We start from the raw sequence: 16,465 nt of genomic DNA, 5'->3' as shown, positions 1-16,465 counted from the left end.
GTAATGGAGAGGAGAGGAGGGCTGTTTCTTCCAAAGTCTGTCAGTGAACTCGATGCCAGTACTGGGGTCACTCTTGGGTTTGATGCATCCTTTCATTTCGTTTGTTTTCCCCCTCCACATTCCCCTCAAGATCAGGGGACTTTGGCATCCTTGAAGCAAGGGGGCAAAGTGCCTCATTGTATCCAAACGTGGAATGCTAACGGGGCAGGCAGGTGGTGGTTGGTTCTAGGACAGTGGTTGGAGAAGGGAGAAGCGCCATTGCTTTTGAACCAGTTGCCCTCTGAGCAAATTCATTCACAAACACAAATAGCCATTATTAGTTTACTGGGTTCTGAGAAGAAAAAGGAAGAGGTGGGAGGAAGACTGGGGAAAAGATTGGTGCTGCAATCTCATAAAGTAGAGCTGGTGACCTCAGTCACACGACTAAATAAACACTCTTATTGCATGTGCTCATGGTTTGCTTAAACCGTGGTTTGTGTCAACTCTTGCTGTTCAAACTCAAGATTTAAGTTTCCTGGCTCTTAAGCATCTCTGGGTAATTCATGATGTGGGAAAAGCAGCTGAAAAGGTTAGCTTTCAGTTCTCTAGACTGTAAACTCACTGTGGGCAGGGAACTTTTCTGCCAACTCTGTTGTACTGTACTCTCCTATGCGTTTAGTACAGTGCTCTGAACACAGTAAGCGCTCAATAAATACCATCAATTGATTCTCATCCAAGTGACAGAACTTCAGTCTGGACAGCGAGCACTAAATGAAAGGGAGTGTTTTGTTTTCTTACTAAAGCAAAATTCTATGAGTTGGTATCAGCGAGGCTTTAGAAATTTTATAAAAGGGAAAATCAACTCCATGCACGCCAGATGAGTTCTCCATAGGTCAGATTCATTCATTCACGTATTTATTGAGCGCTTACTGTGTGCGGAGCACTGTACTAAGTGCTTGAAAAGGACAATTCAGCAACAAATAGGGACAATCCCTACCCAACAACAGGCTCACAGTCTAGAATACCCCAGACTCTAATTTGCTAAAACAGCTAAGGTTTGCTAGTGTTGGAGACTGTCCTTTCGAACCAGGAACTGGCTCTAGTGTGAATTGATGCAAGATTCCTGCGGTGTGACTGAGTGTGAGCAGCTGAAAGGAGGTCAGTGTTTTTATTGTGGAAGATGGTCATTTGGAGAATTTTACTGCTCAGGCCAAACTTTCAATTTCATTTCAATCTGTGTCTATGGCTCCAACTGGTTTCATTGAGAAGCAGCATGGTGAAGTGGATAGAGCATGGGTCAGAAGGTCATGGATTCCAATCCCTGCTCTGCCGCTTCTCTGCTGTGTGATCTTGGGCAAGTCACTTTGCTTCTCTGTACCTTAGTTACCTCATTTGTAAAATAGGGATTGATACTGTGAGCCTTATGCCTTGTCCCGCCGTCGACCCCCGGCCCATGTCCTCCCCCTGGCCTGGAATGCCCTCCCTCCGTACATCCACCAAGCCAGCTTTCTTCCTCCCTTCAAAGCCCTACTGAGAGCTCACCTCCTCCAGGAGGCCTTCCCAGACTGAGCCCGCTCCTTCCTCTCCCCCTTCTCCCCCTTCCCATCCCCCCACCTTACCTCCTCCTCTCCCCACAGCACCTGTATATATGTATATATGTTTGTACATATTTATTACTCTATTTTACTTGTACATATTTATTCTGTTTATTTTATTTTGTTAATATGTTTTGTTGTCTGCCTCCCCTCCTAGACTGTGAGCCCGCTGTTGGGTAGGGACCGTCTCTATAGGTTGCCAACTTGTACTTCCCAAGTGCTTAGTACAGTGCTCTGCACACAGTAAGCGCTCAATAAATACGATTGAATGAATGAATGAACAGGGACTGTATCCAACTTGATTTGCTTGTATCCACCCTGGTGCTTAGTACAGAACCTGGCATATAGTAAGCGCTTAACAGATACCACAATTATTATTATTATCATTAGTAAGGTGTTTTTTTTTTTAACTAGGAGGCACTGTTTCCCTTACAAGAGAGAGAAAAAAATCTGCCTGACATGTTGAAGTAGAGGGCAAATGCTTGGAAACACAAATGTTTTTCCACTCGATCACCAGGATGTGTTTAAAAACAGCTCAGCTTTGTGAGTGTGTAAACGTCATCCAAAGGTCTTTTAACGTGGCTTGATTTGTTGAGTGACAAACCATCATAGTAGCTACTGCCTGCCCCTTTCAAAGCTTCCACCTGCCAAAGGCAGCAGCCCCAAAAGCAGTGAATTAACACAAGGTTTAAAAATATTAAGTTCTGTGTCGAATCTGGCAGGTTGAGCTTAGTGCAGGCCTCTTCTGGGTGAAGGTCCGACCATAATGCCTGCATCATAAGGGTACAGTGAATATCTCTGAGAAGCATCATGTCCTAGGGGAAAGCGCACCCAGAGTCAGAGAACCCGGGTTCTAATTCCAGCTCTGCCAGTTTACCTGCTGTGTGGCCTTGGGCAAATCACCTAACTTCTGTGCCTTGGTTCCCTCATCTGCAAAATGGGAATTCACACCCAGTCTCTCTCCTGCTTAGACTGTGAGCCCCATATGGGATCTGATTGATTTATATCTCCCTCAGCCTTAATTGTTATTATGCAGCCCGCTATACTTTTCTCATTTATCTCGGCATACATAAACCCAGCCTCTAAATTTACATCCAGTCAGATTTTTTTGATGTTTAAGTGCTTACTATGTGCCAAGCACTTTACTGGGTGCTGGAGGTAGATACAAGCTAATCAGGTTGGGCACTGTCCCTCATCCCATATGGGGCTCACAGTCTTAATCCCCATTTTAGGAGAAGCAGCGTGGCTCAGTGGAAAGAGCCCGGGCTTTGGAGTCAGAGGTCATGGATTCAAATCCCGGCTCCGCCACTTGTCAGCTGTGTGACTTTGGGCAAGTCACTTCACTTCTCTGGGCCTCAGTTACCTCAGCTGTAAAATGGAGATTGAGACTGTGAGCCCCCCGTGGGACAACCTGCTCACCTTGTATTCTCCCCAGCGCTTAGAACAGTGCTTTGCACATAGTAAGCACTTAATAAATGCCTTCATTATTATTATTATTATTTTACAGATGAGGTAACTGAGGCAAAGAAATGAAGTAACTTGCCCAAAGTCACGCAGCAGACAAGTGGCCAAACCAGGATTAGAACCCAGGTCCTTCTGACTCCTCAGTCCATTCTCTATCCACTAGGCGACTGCACTTCTCTATCTCTGAACAGTTGTACATCTTGCGGTTGATTTTGTTGGGTGAGGGTTGCCTGGAGCATGAATGGTAAAATGAATTCCTCGGTTAAGATTTTTTGGTTTCCTCTTCCTCGTTCATTTCTGTGGCATCCTCAGGCTCCAGATTCAGGCGGGCTCTTTCTCGGTCAGGGCCGGACTCGGGGGTCAGGGGACCACCCAGATATGCCTCCTCTTGTTTGGGGGAGTTATCACAGAGATCTAAAGCCTGCAGAAATCATTTATTTCCATTCTTTAAATAGTTTCCAGCATGGGCTTTTGGAGGCGTTTGTAGCCACAGGTTGCGATTCCTAAATATGAAGTGACCAGTAACATTTAAGGACAACACAGCATTTCTGACTGGATAACCCAGAGAAAGAATCCCAGCTTTTGGAAATTTTCTGTTTCCACCGATTTGTAATTTCCTTTGGTTTTTCAGAGTAACAAATTCATTTGCACCTTGGGAGCCACTAGATTGTAATATATCTGCGTGTTTAAATTGGTATTCATTTATTCTTTTAGGCATATTTGTACTAAGTGTGCAGCACATAGTCGATCATCAAAATTAATTTAACAGTCCTAATGTTTGCCCCAGACAGATGGCTCTAAAACCCAGGTCTTACAATTTTTCTGAAAACCTGTCCATCATTATTTTTAAAATATCAGCTTCTCTAATAACACATCTAGTTCTTGCTGTATGTAGGAAGGCCATCTTCATGTTCTTCTGGCAGAAAAAATTCTTTTTACATTTTGAAGTACTTGTCATGTTCCTGAGAACCCAAATAATTGTGAGTGGTCATCATCATTCACTATTTAAACGAGTTCCTGGGAAAGGTGAGTTTACCTGATCCTGAGGTAAAGACCTGATTCTAAGTAATATTAAGTTATCCAGAGGAAATAGGGTAGATAGAGCCTGCTGGGCAGAAGACTGGGGAAGTGGGTGTTTGGATCTATTTGGCCATAACTTCTGAAACACCTCCTAATCTAGGGGGAGGAATGGTTGTCCTTCTCTATTGGAAATTAATCAGTTGCTTCAAAAAATGTTACCTCTTTTGATTGTCCAAACCCTGGGTGAAGCACTGTCATTTCCTCTCTCTCCAATTAAGATTAGGGGACGCAAGTCTTGGCAGGAGCAAAGTTAAAATCAGGACAGAAGTTGAGGTTTCCTGAGGGCAGTAAGAAAGGCCAAGCTAAAGGGACCTAGGCATCAAGGGAAAAGCCGACCAGGATTGCTAAATCACAAATTCATTTTCTTTAGAAGGAACCCAGGAATATGTTTTTCTAGGAACCAGCTGAAAATCGTGTTGGGGAGAATGAGTGCTGGTTGACCTTGGGTGGTAAGCTCTCCGTTCATCTCTGGTCTTGTTTGGACTGTTTTTACTTTGGTTTGTGCTTTGATTTGTAATTGCTGTGTGAGTCTGTGGCAGAGGCCAGGTCTAATGACATTATGCTGGGTAGGAGAAACCACAAACCTAGTCAGCTAGTGAGCACAACTAGCTTAAAAAGTTTTTTAAAAACAACATTTCCTCCCCAAGAAAATGGAGAATCATTTCCTTTTCTGGCTTCCCAGAGAGTGACAGAGTTCTGTCAGTAAAGGGAAAATGAGATAGCCAGGTAGAAACCCTGTATTTATCTGTCTTAGAAAGAAAGAAGTAACTTGTTTTTTAGTCAAACAAAAAAAAAATGCCCTCTAATTAGAATCTCACCACCTCCTCCCACCCAGATTACAGGGCTTGCATGGAGACATTTGGAGAAGCGTCAGAATGAAAGTAATGTTGATGAAAAATGATACTCATCTGTTTGGATAGAGTTCTGAATCTTTTGCAGTGTGCTTTGGAATTTTACTAATATAGGATTAAAAAAGGACCCAAACCAATTCTAAAACATTTTGGCTGCATACTTTATAATCAGTTGAAGGACCTTTCACTGTGCAGCCCATCTTGCTGTTAAAAACACAGTCCCCTCACCTTGAGAAGCTCACACTAAATAATGGTAATAATAATAATAATTGTGATATTCATTAGGCATTTACTATTTGTCACGCATAGTAGTAATAATAACAGTGATGGCATTTGTTAAGCACTTACTATGTGCAAAGCACTGTTCTAAGTGCTGGGGAGATTACAGGGTGATCAGGTTGTCCCACAGGGGACTCACAGTTTTAATCCCAATTTTACAGATGAGGTTTCATTCAGTTGTATTTATTGAGCGCTTACTGTGCGCAGAGCACTGTACTAAGCTCTTGGGAAGTACAAATTGGCAACATATATAGTGGTGTTGGACACAGTCCCTGTCCCACTTAGGGCTCACAGTCTTAACCCCCATTTTACAGTGTAGTAACTGAGGCCCAGGGAAGTGAAGTGACTTCCCAAAGGTTGTGCAGCAGAGTGGAAAAGCTGGAATTAGAACTCAGGTCCATCTGACTCCCATGCTCGTGCTGTATCTACTAGGCCATGCTGGTCTAGCCACCTGAGATTTGTTCTTGGAGCTGGGGAACCACCAAAGTACGTTGTTCTCCTACTGCCTTGTTTGCTTCCTCTCGTGGTGTGCTCCCTGTTGGTTTACTTGTCTGCTGTTTAACCACTGGAAGTGTGTGACTAAAACCAGTTCTTACAGAAGGTAAGAGAAACTGCATCCTGAAATTGAAGAAAGGCTATTTCATTTGGCAAATTGCAGTCAGTTTAGGCATCTGTTATTTCCCGGCACAAGTGCTTCATGAGGGGAATGTCACTGGCCACCGTTGGCTAATTTCTAAATTCTGCTTTGTTTTCAATCTCTCAGGAGAAAAAGGCGCTCCTGGGTGCCATGTGGAAGGGGTTTCTAAGGTGGAGTGCCCTGTTCGCTTGGAAAACGTTTATGCAATCTCAAACAATATGATTTTTAAAAATGATATTTCTTAAGGGCTTACTATGTGTCAGACACTGTATTAAGCACTGGGGCAGGTACAAGATAATCAGTTTGGATATAGCCCATGTCCCACATGGGGCTCACAGTCTTAATCCCCATTTTACAGATAACTGAAGCCCAGAGAAGTTAACTGACTTACCCAAGATCATACAACAGACAGATCAATTGATCATTCGTATTAATTGAGCACTTACTATGCGCAGAGCCCTATACTAAGCACTTGAGAGAGTACGATATAGCAGAATTAGCAGACACGTTCTCTGCTCACGATGAGTTTACATTTTAGAATGGAATAGCTGGGATTCGAACCTAGGACCTCTGATTCCCAAACCTATGTTATTTCCATTAGGCCACACTTCTGTGATTTGACTGTAAACTTGTTATGGGCAGGGAACATGTTTATCTAGCTGTATTGTGTCCTACTCTCCCAAGTTCTCAGTACAGTACTCTGTACGCAGTAAGCACTCAGTAAATGTCATTGATTGATTAGATGAGATGCTTGACTGGAGAAGGAGAAGTATCCTAAAGCATAATGGTGACTTTGGAATCTGGGCTTTGGCATATAGCGTATAGCTTAACAAAACCCACAAATTTTATTGTTATTCTTATTATTCCTAGGTAGGCTCTCGCTGGGGAGGAAGCATAGAAGGCATTTTAGAAACAATTTGATTAGCTGAAGCTTGGCGATCCAGCCAACCTCGTGTTGTATTGTACTTCTTAGTGGTATAATAATAATAATTAGGAGTAATTATGTGTTTAGGGCTTACAATGTAGCCAAGCACTGTGTTTAGAGCTGGAATAAATCTAGTCAGCATGGGCTGTCCCAGGTGGGGCTCACAGTCTAAGGGGAAGGGGGAACCAGTATTTAATCCCCATTTTACTGATAAGGAAACTGAGGCAAAGAAGGGTTCATTCATTCATTCAACCGTATTTATTGAGCACTTACTGTATGCAGAGCACTGTACTAAGCGCTTGGGAAGTACAAGTTGGCAACATATAGAGACGGTCCCTACCCAGCAACAGGCTCACAGTCTAGAAGGGTTAATCGACTTGCCCAAAGTGCCACAACAGGTAGGAGATGGAGCCAGGTTTAGACTATAAGCCCCGTGTGGGCAGTGATTGTCTCTCTTTGTTGCTGAATTGTACTTTCCAAGAGCTTAGTTCAGTGCTCTGCACACAGTAAGCGCTCAGTAAATACGATTGAATGAATGACTTCCAAAACTGTTTTTTCCACTAGGCCAAATGGCTTCTCTGATAAAGTTTTCCTATTCTCTGTGTATCTCCCTGCACGTCTTCCCGGTAGCCACTGCCGCCTCCTCACCACTCAAATTTCCTCATTCAAATTGGAGTCAGAAAGATGGATGTGAGGAACAAAAAAGAAAATATGTGGGAGGGAGAAAGTCACTAGCTCGTCATGTTTCCCTTCTCTTTGCCTTGGCTGCCCTTTCCACCGGCAATGCCCTTCCCAGACCAGACCCTTTCACTTTGAAATCCTGGGGAAACTCAGATAAACAAAATGTGATTCACTTCAACCTGGCAGCCATTTGGAGTTCTTGTGTCTCCTATTTCCACATCCCAGTGAATAGGGTAGAGACTAAAGGGGTACGGCACTTCGGAACTAAGTAAGGCCTTCAGAAATACCAGGAATTTGACTAGAAGGTAATGATGATTTGAACCAGGACAGTGGTAGAAAGGGTGGAAAAGAAGAGGCAGATGGATGTATCAGAGGATGTATCAGAGGAAGAGTAAGATTTGGAGCTTGACATATATGGAGGATAAATAACTGAGGAATCAGTGGTGACGTCAACCTGACAAGTATTTCAGATGGGTAGGGAGATGATGTTTATGGGGAAAATTAGCAGGAGGAGAAGAGTTAGGAGGGAGGATGAGGAGCTCACTTATAGACATTTTCATGATGTTGACGGGGAAAATTAACAGGAGGAGAAGAGTTAGGAGGGAGGATGAGGAGCTCACTTACAGACATTTTGAGTTTAAGGTGCCGGTGAGTCAGTCTCTTCAAAAAACATCTGCACATATTTGTGCCTGCTCATTCTAAAACTCTAATCCTAGAGTTCTGTGAAGGGGTCGGAGGAAACTCCTGGAAAACTCATTTCTGCACCTGTGAAGAGTTCTTCCATGTTGCCAATTATAATGGTAATTGTGGTATTTGTTAAGCACTTACTATGTGCAAGGCACTGTATTAAGCTTTGGGGTGGATACAAGCAAATCAGGTTGGACCCAGCCCCAAGTCCCATGGGGGGCTCAATCCCCATTTTACAGATGAGGTAACTGAGGCACAGCGGACTCAAGTGACTTGCCCAAGGTCACACAGCAGGCATGTGGTGGAGCCGGGATTAGAGCCCACAATCTTCTGATTCCCAGGCCTGTTCTCTATCTGTGATTATTTAAGATGACTGGTATCTTCAGTGGTCACCAAGACCTCCATTGAGCCTTTCTCAATTAATCAATCAAAATATAGTATTTTTTGAGTGTACACCGTGTGCAGAACACTGTAGGAAGCGCTTGGAAAAGTACAGTACAACACAGTTGGTCAATATGATTCATTCATTCATTGTCGTATTTTTTGAGCGCTCACTGTGTGCAGATCACTGTACTAAGCACTTAGCACTGTACAGGGAGTGTACAGTCTACAGGGGGAGATAGTAAAATAAATTACAGATGAGGGAAAAATATATTAGAGGAATATTTACACAGGTTTTGTGGTGCTAGGTTTAGTATCAAGGTGCTTAAGGAATACACAGCCTAGTGCCTAGGCGACGCAGAGGAGGATGGTTAAAAGAAATGAGGACCTAGGCAGGGAAGGACTCTTGGAGGAGATGTGATTTTAGGAGGGTTTTGAAGGGGGGGGGAGAGTTGTGAGTTAGAGGTAATGGGCTCTCTTCTGTCTAATTCTTCATGTCTTGGCTGCCTTCTGCACCGTTGACCCCTCCCTTCTCTTAGAAACCCTCATGGTTTCACTGACTTGACACATGTCCGGATGATCCCTCTTACCCTGCCTTCTCAGTCTCTTTTGCTGGTTCTTCTTCAGCCCAACTGAGGGCATCTCACAAGGCTATTCTGGATTCTCTACTCTCAGCTTTACAGTCTGAGCTGCTGATTTCCTCAGAGAGCTTCAGCTAACACCTCTCCATGTATGACTCCCAAATCACTCGCCCCCACTCTCACTTACTGAACATCCTCTCATTTTTTCTTGCCTGTGGGACTGTCTCTATATGTTGCCAACTTTTACTTCCCAAGCGCTTAGTACAGTGCTCTGCATACAGTAAGTGCTCAATTGAATGAATGAGTGTAAAGGTGCCCGGCCTGAGCCGGAAGCAGTGTGGGTTTTAACAGGGATTTAGAAGAGATTTGCAATGGCTCTGGAGCCAATAGGACAGGACGTAGTGATGGTAGGCCGATGGTTGGCATCCTGTGAAACTTTGCACTCCTGTGACTTCCTACACAATGCTTTGTGCGCTGGGTAATGTAACACAACATCTTCTTACTGAAAGGGAGGGGTTAGCATGTACCCCTGACCAAGTGTCTGAAGCCAGCCTTGCTGCCAGGGCCAAACTGCAGAATGAATCACCTCCTCACATGCTCAGATATATATGTTTATAAAATTTATTAAGCACATAACCAATCAGTCATATTTATTGAGTGCCTACTGTTTGCAGCACACTGTACTAAGCTCTTGGGAGAGAAGCAGTGTGGTTTAGTGGCAAGAGCCAAGACTGAGCTCCTTATCTTCCCTCCCAAACCCTGTCCTCTCCCTGACTTTTCCGTCACTGTAGACGGCACTACCATCCTTCCTGTCTCACAAGCCCGCAACCTTGGTGTTATCCTTGACTCTGCTCTCTCGATCACCCCACACATCCAATCCGTTACCAAAACCTGCCGGTCTCACCTTCACAGCATCACCAAGATCCTCCCTTTCCTCTCCATCCAAACTGCTACCTTGTTGGTTCAATCTCTCTTCCTATCTCGACTGGGTTACTGCATCGGCCTCCTTTCTGCTCTCCCATCCTCCTGTCTCTCCCGGCTTCAGTCTATTCTTCACTCTGCTGCCCAGATTATCTTTGTGCAGAAACGTTAGCTGGGCATGTCGCTCCCCTCCTCAGAAATCTCCAGTGGTTGCCTATCAACCTTCGCATGAAGCCAAATCTCCTGTCAGCTTCATAGCTCTCCATCACCTCGCCCCCTCCTACCTCACCTCGCTTCTCTCCTTCTACAGCCCACCCTGCACACTCCGCTCCTCTGCCGCTAACCTCCTCACTGTGCCTACTTCTCGCCTGCCCCGCCGTCGACCCCCGGCCCACGTCATCCCCCTGGCCTGGAATGCCCTCCCTCTGCACATCCGCCAAGCCAGCTCTCTTCCTCCCTTCAAAGCCCTACTGAGAGCTCACCTCCTCCAGGAAGCCTTCCCAGACTGAGCCCCCCTTTTTCTCTCCTCCTCCTCCCCTCCCCATCACCCCCCTTCCTCCCTCTCCCCTACCTCCCTCCCCTCCCCACAGCACTTGTGTATATTTGTATATATTTATTACTCTATTTTATTAATGATGTGTATATAGCTATAATTCTCTTTATTCCAATGGTATTGACACCTGTCCACTTGTTTTGTTTTATTGTCTGTCTCCCCCTTCTAGACTGTGAACCCATTGTTGGGTAGGGACCATCTCTTATATGTTGCTGATTTGTGCTTCCCAGGTGCTTAGTACAGTGCTCTGCACACAGTAAGTGCTCAATAAATATGATTGAAGAGCATGGGCTTGGGAGTCAAAGGACATGGGTTCTAATCCCAGCTCCACCACTTGTCTGTTGTGTGCCCTGGGGCAAGCCAGTTAACTTCTCTGGGCCTCAGTAACCTCATCTGTAAAATGGGGATAAAGACTGTGAGCCCCATGTGGGACAACTCAATTACCTTGTATCAACCCCAGCGCTTAGAACAGTGCTTGGCACATAGTAAGCGCTTAACAAATACCATAATAATAATAATAATAATAATCTCAACACGGTGGTCCTGTTGGCACCGTAAAATCAACAGGGTCAACTTGAGCTTCTCACCTTCCCTCTTCAACTCACTCCTCTTCCTAACGATCCAAGACTTGAGAGTACCACTGTCCTCTTTGTCCCTGAAGTTGGCACTAATGGTGCCATCTCTGCCTCCTTGCTCTCTTTTAATCCTCAGATTCAGTTTGTCACCAATTCCTCCAGGTTCTTTCTGCAGAGTTTTTCCCACATCTACTTAGACTGTGAGTCCCATGTGGGAAAGGGACTGTGTCCAACCGATTAGCTTGTATCTACCCCAGCGCTTAGAATTGTGCTTGCCACATAGTAAGCACCTAACAAGCATTGCGGTGTTGTGAATAGAGCACAGGCCTGCGAGTCAGAAAGTCATGGAAGCCGGATCGGGCCTGTGCGCGTTGTGGCCGCAGGGCCGAGCACCTTGTGCCCCTCGTTGTGCCCGCCGTGCCCCCCGCTGTGCCCCCCGTGCCCGCCGTGCCCGCCGTCACCATAGGGAAGGAGCAGTTCCGCGAGTCCGATGTGGCCAAGAAAATGTAAGGAGCCCCCGCCCTCACCAAGCTCTGCGGCGCAGTTAAACGATCTCCGCTCTCCATTACTCCATTCATTAATGATAATATTCATTCATTCAATCAATCAATCAATTGTATTTATTGAGCGCTTACTGTGTGCAGAGCACTGTACTAATCGCTTGGGAAGTACAAGTTGGCAACATATAGAAACAGTCCCTACCCAACAGTGGGCTCACAGTCTAGAATCGTATTTATTGAGCGCTTACTGTGTGCAGAGCACTGTACTAAGTGCTTGGGAAGTACAAATAATAATGATGGCATTTATTAAGTGCTTACTATGTGCCAAGCACTGTTCTCAGTGCTGGGGAGGTTACCTCCTTCCCCTCCCCACTCTATTTTATTTGTACACATTCTATTTATTTTGCTAATATGTTTTGTTTGGTTTGTCTCTCCCCTTCTAGACTATGAGCCCTCTGTTGGGTAGGGACCGTCTCTATGTTGCCAACTTGTACTTCCCAAGTGCTTAATACAGTGCTCTGGACACAGTAAGTGCTCAATAAATACAAATGAATTACTCTGTTCATTAATGATAATAATGATAGCATTTATTAAGCACTTACTATGTGCCAAGCACTGTTCTCAGCACTGGGGAGGTTACCTCCTTCCCCTTCCCACAGCACCTGTATATATGTTTGTACGTATTTATTACTCTATTTTATTTGTCCATATTTATTCTATTTATTTTATTTTGCTAATATGTTTTGTTTTGTTGTCTGTCTCCCCCTTCTAGACTGTGAGGCCGCTGTTGGGTTGGGACCGTCTCTGTATGTTGCCGACTTGTACTTCCCAAGCGCTTAGTACAGTGCTCTGCACACAGTAAGCGCTCAATAAATACGATTGAATGAATGAATGAATAGGTTCTAATACGGCTCTGCCACTTGTCTGCCGTGTGAACTTGGGCAAGTCACTTCACTTCTCTGGGCCTCAGTTACCTCATCTGTAAAATGGGGATTGAGACTGTGAGCCCCACAAGGGGCAGGGACTTCGTCCAACCCAATTTGCTTTTATTCCCCCCCAGCGCTTAGTACACTGTCTGGCACATAGTAAGTGCTTAACAAATATAATTATTATTATTAATTATTGTAATAATTGTTATTACTTCCTCCTCTCCACCCAAAAGCTGCCAGTCTGGTGCTTGTCTTATCAATCAATCAATCAGTCATATTTATTGAGTGCTTACTGTGTGCAGAGCACTGTAGTAAGCGCTTGGGAAGCACAAGTTGGCAACACACAGAGACAGTCCCTACCCAACAGTGGGCTCACACCCAGTTAAACTGGTGAACCTGGTCTCAGTCCTCCAATCTCTCCTATCAATTGATGGTAGTTATCGAGCACTCACTGTGTGCAAAGCACTGAACAAAGTGCTTGGGAGAATACAGTACAACAGAGTTGGTAGCCATGTTCCCTGCCCACAGTGATTGACAGTCTAGTCTGTTTTTCTCCCCTTCTCAAAAAACCCCCACTGGCTATCCATTTTCCTCCACATGAAGTAATGACACCAGACCACTGGCTTTAAGACACTTTGCCTGCACTCTCCCTTTTATTTATTGGTTCTCCTCACCCACTAGTCTCTAGATTAAACTCTCCACTCCTTCCAAGCAGATCTTTTCACTGTCCCTTTTTCTTGCCTCTCCTTCCTCTGGTCCCTTATTTGCACTCTCCCTTTCTGCCTGGAATTCCTTTTCCCTTCAAATCCACCCGACCATAGCTCTGCCCATCTTCAGAGGCCTGGAGTCTCACATTCCCCAGTTAATTTCCTTCTCCCCAGGCTGTATCCCCTCAACACTTATGAACTCACTGCCTCTATTAGTTATGTACATATCCCTTTATATACTGCCCTACTTATGTACTTGTTTATTCATTCTTTTCATTTTCTCATAATCAGTTATATCTCACTCTTTGTAACTCTCAGGTGTGAGCTCTGTAAGGGCCAGATACCATCTTTTACCTGATTTATATTTCCCCAAGCGCTCAGTACAGTGCTCTAGGCACTCAAGAAATACTTGTCGTTGGATTGATTAAATATTAAATAATAATATCAATTGTGGTAGTTTAACATTTACTGTGCATCAAACACAGTACTAAGCATTGGAGTTGATAAAAGATAACCAAATTGGACACAGCCCTTGTCCCACACAGGCTCACAGTAAAATGGAGAGGGAGAACAGGTATAGACTGAGCCCCCTTTTTCCTCTCCTCCTCCCCATCCCCCCCACCCTACCTCCTTCCCCTCCCCACAGCACCTGTATATATGTTTATTACTCTGTTTTACTTGTACATATTTACTATTCTATTAATTTTGTTAATTTTGTTAATGATGTGCATCTAGCTTTATTTCTATTTATTCTGATGACTTGACACCTGTCCACATGTTTTGTTTTGTTGTCTGTCTCCCCCTTCTAGACTGTGAGTCTGTTGTTGGGTAGGGACCGTCGCTATATGTTCCCAACTTGTACTTCCCAAGCACTTAGTACAGTGCTCTGCACACAGTAAGCGCTCAATAAATACGATTGAATGAATGAATGAATGAATACTGAGGCACGGCTTCTCCCTCTGTGTGTGCAGGGGGGAGGGTTGGGAATAGGTATGAAATGCTAAAGTTATATTTAGAAAAGAAAATAGGTGTAGCTGTGCAGTATATATACCCATTGCTACTTCACTTTTTAACTTTTCATCTCCCCATTTTATATCCCTTTTATATCCCCATTCTATATCCTATTTATTTTGTTAATGATGCACATATAGCTCTAATTCTATTTGTTCTGATGATTTTGACACCTGTCTACATGTTTTGTTTTGTTGTCTGTCTCCCCCTTCTAGACTGTGAGCCCATTGTTGGGTAGCGACCGTCTCTGTATGTTGCCGACTTGTACTTCCCAAGCGCTTAGTACAGTGCTCTGCACACAGTAAGTGCTCAATAAATATGATTGAGTGAATGAATATAGCTCTAATTCTATTTGTTCTGATGATTTTGACACCTGTCTACATGTTTTTTTGTCTGTCTCCCCCTTCGAGACTGTGCGCTCGTTGTTGGGTAGGGACCGTCTCTAAATGTTGCCAATTTGTACTTCCCAAGCACTTAGTACAGTGCTCTGCACACAGTAAGCGCTCAGTAAATACAATTGAATGAATGAATGAATATCCTCCCCCTCACCCAACGGCTACTTCTGTGCCCCCAAAACACTGTGCCCCCTTTTCTCCTCACATCCATGCCCCACAGCAATAATGTTCATATCTTTATGCTCTATTAACTTCCTCCTTTCAGTAATTTATGTTAACCTCTGTCTCCCCAGCTCTGTTGTAAATTCCTTGAGGGCAGGGATTATGTCTACTAATTGTACTGTGTTTTCCAAGCTCTTAATACAGCATTCTGCACACAGTAGGTGCTTATCAAATACTATCGATCATAAATAAGCACCTTTATGATTTAGAATGACACAGGACTTGTAACTAGGAACTCAGTCGATAAGATATCTGTCAAGGAAGCCCCATTAACAAGCTCAAGTTGCACTGATTTTGGAGTCATAGAATATTGAAGTGCTTAGAACAGTACCCTGCACACAGTAAATGCACAATAAATATGATTAATTGGTGAGACATTCCACAAAGTAAACATTCCCTTAAGTTTCCTGATGAGTCTCAGAGCAAGGCTGCACATAGCGGTGTACATAGACTGTACGTAGAACAGTTCATGAAGCTATTATTGGGCTATTGTGGTTGTTGTGTCTACAGGAGTGCCTTGGACTCTGAGCCCCGAGAGGTCTGAAAGTCATCTTCTCTAGCCACAACACCATACTGATTCAGTTTTTATGTTGTGTATTTGTCAGTCAGGTTGTATGGTTTCATCATTCCTGGTGTGTCTGTCTCCAGTCCCTTTTCCCCACTTTTAGTATTAAATTGTGAGCCCCGCCATGGAACGGGGTCCATGTTTAATATCCACCAGCAAATTCTCTCTCAGCACTTAATAAACAATATTTCTACTACTAAAGGTATTCTTCATTAAGATTCAGGATCTAGAAAATAGAACTCTACTTTTATCCTCTTCTTCACATCTCCTATTTTCCTTCAAGAGGCCTTCCCTGACTAAGTCCTCATTTCCTCTTTTCCCACTCCCACAGCCCTTATCTATCTATCTATCTATCTATCTATCTATCTATCTATCTATCTATCTATTTTAATGTCTGTCTCCTCCTCTGGGCTATAAGCTCGTTGTGGGCAGGGAATGTGTCTGTTACATTGTTGTGTTGTGCTCTCCCAAGTGCTTAGTACAGTGCTCATTAGTAAAATTAACTCCATCTGGTCTCCCCAAAGTCACTCCTTCCCCTTCTCCAACCCCCTTGCTCTCAACCCTTTCCACTACTCTCCTGTCCTTCCCAGCAGTATCCTCAGATGAGATCTCCTCCCTCCTCTCAAGTGCTACTCCGGCCACCTGTGCTTCTGACCTCATTCCTTCTCATTTTATGAAATCTCTCGCCTCGTCCCTCATCCCCTCCTTAACTTCCATTTTCAACCACTCACTCTCCACTGGTTCCTTCCCCTCTGCCTTCAAATATGCCCACGTCTCCCCCATCCTAAAAAAGCCCTCTCTTGACCCCACCTCCCCTTCTAGTTATCACCCTATCTCCCTCCTACCGTTCCTTCCCAAACTCCTTGAATGAGTCATCTACACCCGCTGCCTCGAATTCCTCAACGCCAACTCTCTCCTCGACCCCCTCCAATCTGGCTTCCTTCCCC

General features: G+C 44.3%; 1 protein-coding gene across 7 annotated transcripts in view; it reads left to right on the top strand.

Moving 5' to 3' along the window:
- DLG5 (discs large MAGUK scaffold protein 5) overlaps positions 1-16,465 on the top strand; it is a 177,243-nt gene that overhangs the window by 76,373 nt on the left and 84,405 nt on the right. The window lies entirely within an intron of this gene.

Source organism: Tachyglossus aculeatus, chromosome 3 (genome assembly GCF_015852505.1).
Source record: "Tachyglossus aculeatus isolate mTacAcu1 chromosome 3, mTacAcu1.pri, whole genome shotgun sequence".
Classification (NCBI taxonomy): Eukaryota; Metazoa; Chordata; class Mammalia; order Monotremata; family Tachyglossidae; genus Tachyglossus; species Tachyglossus aculeatus.
The sequence above is the reverse complement of the archived record's forward strand: the minus strand, read 5'-3'. Positions and strand labels throughout refer to the sequence as shown.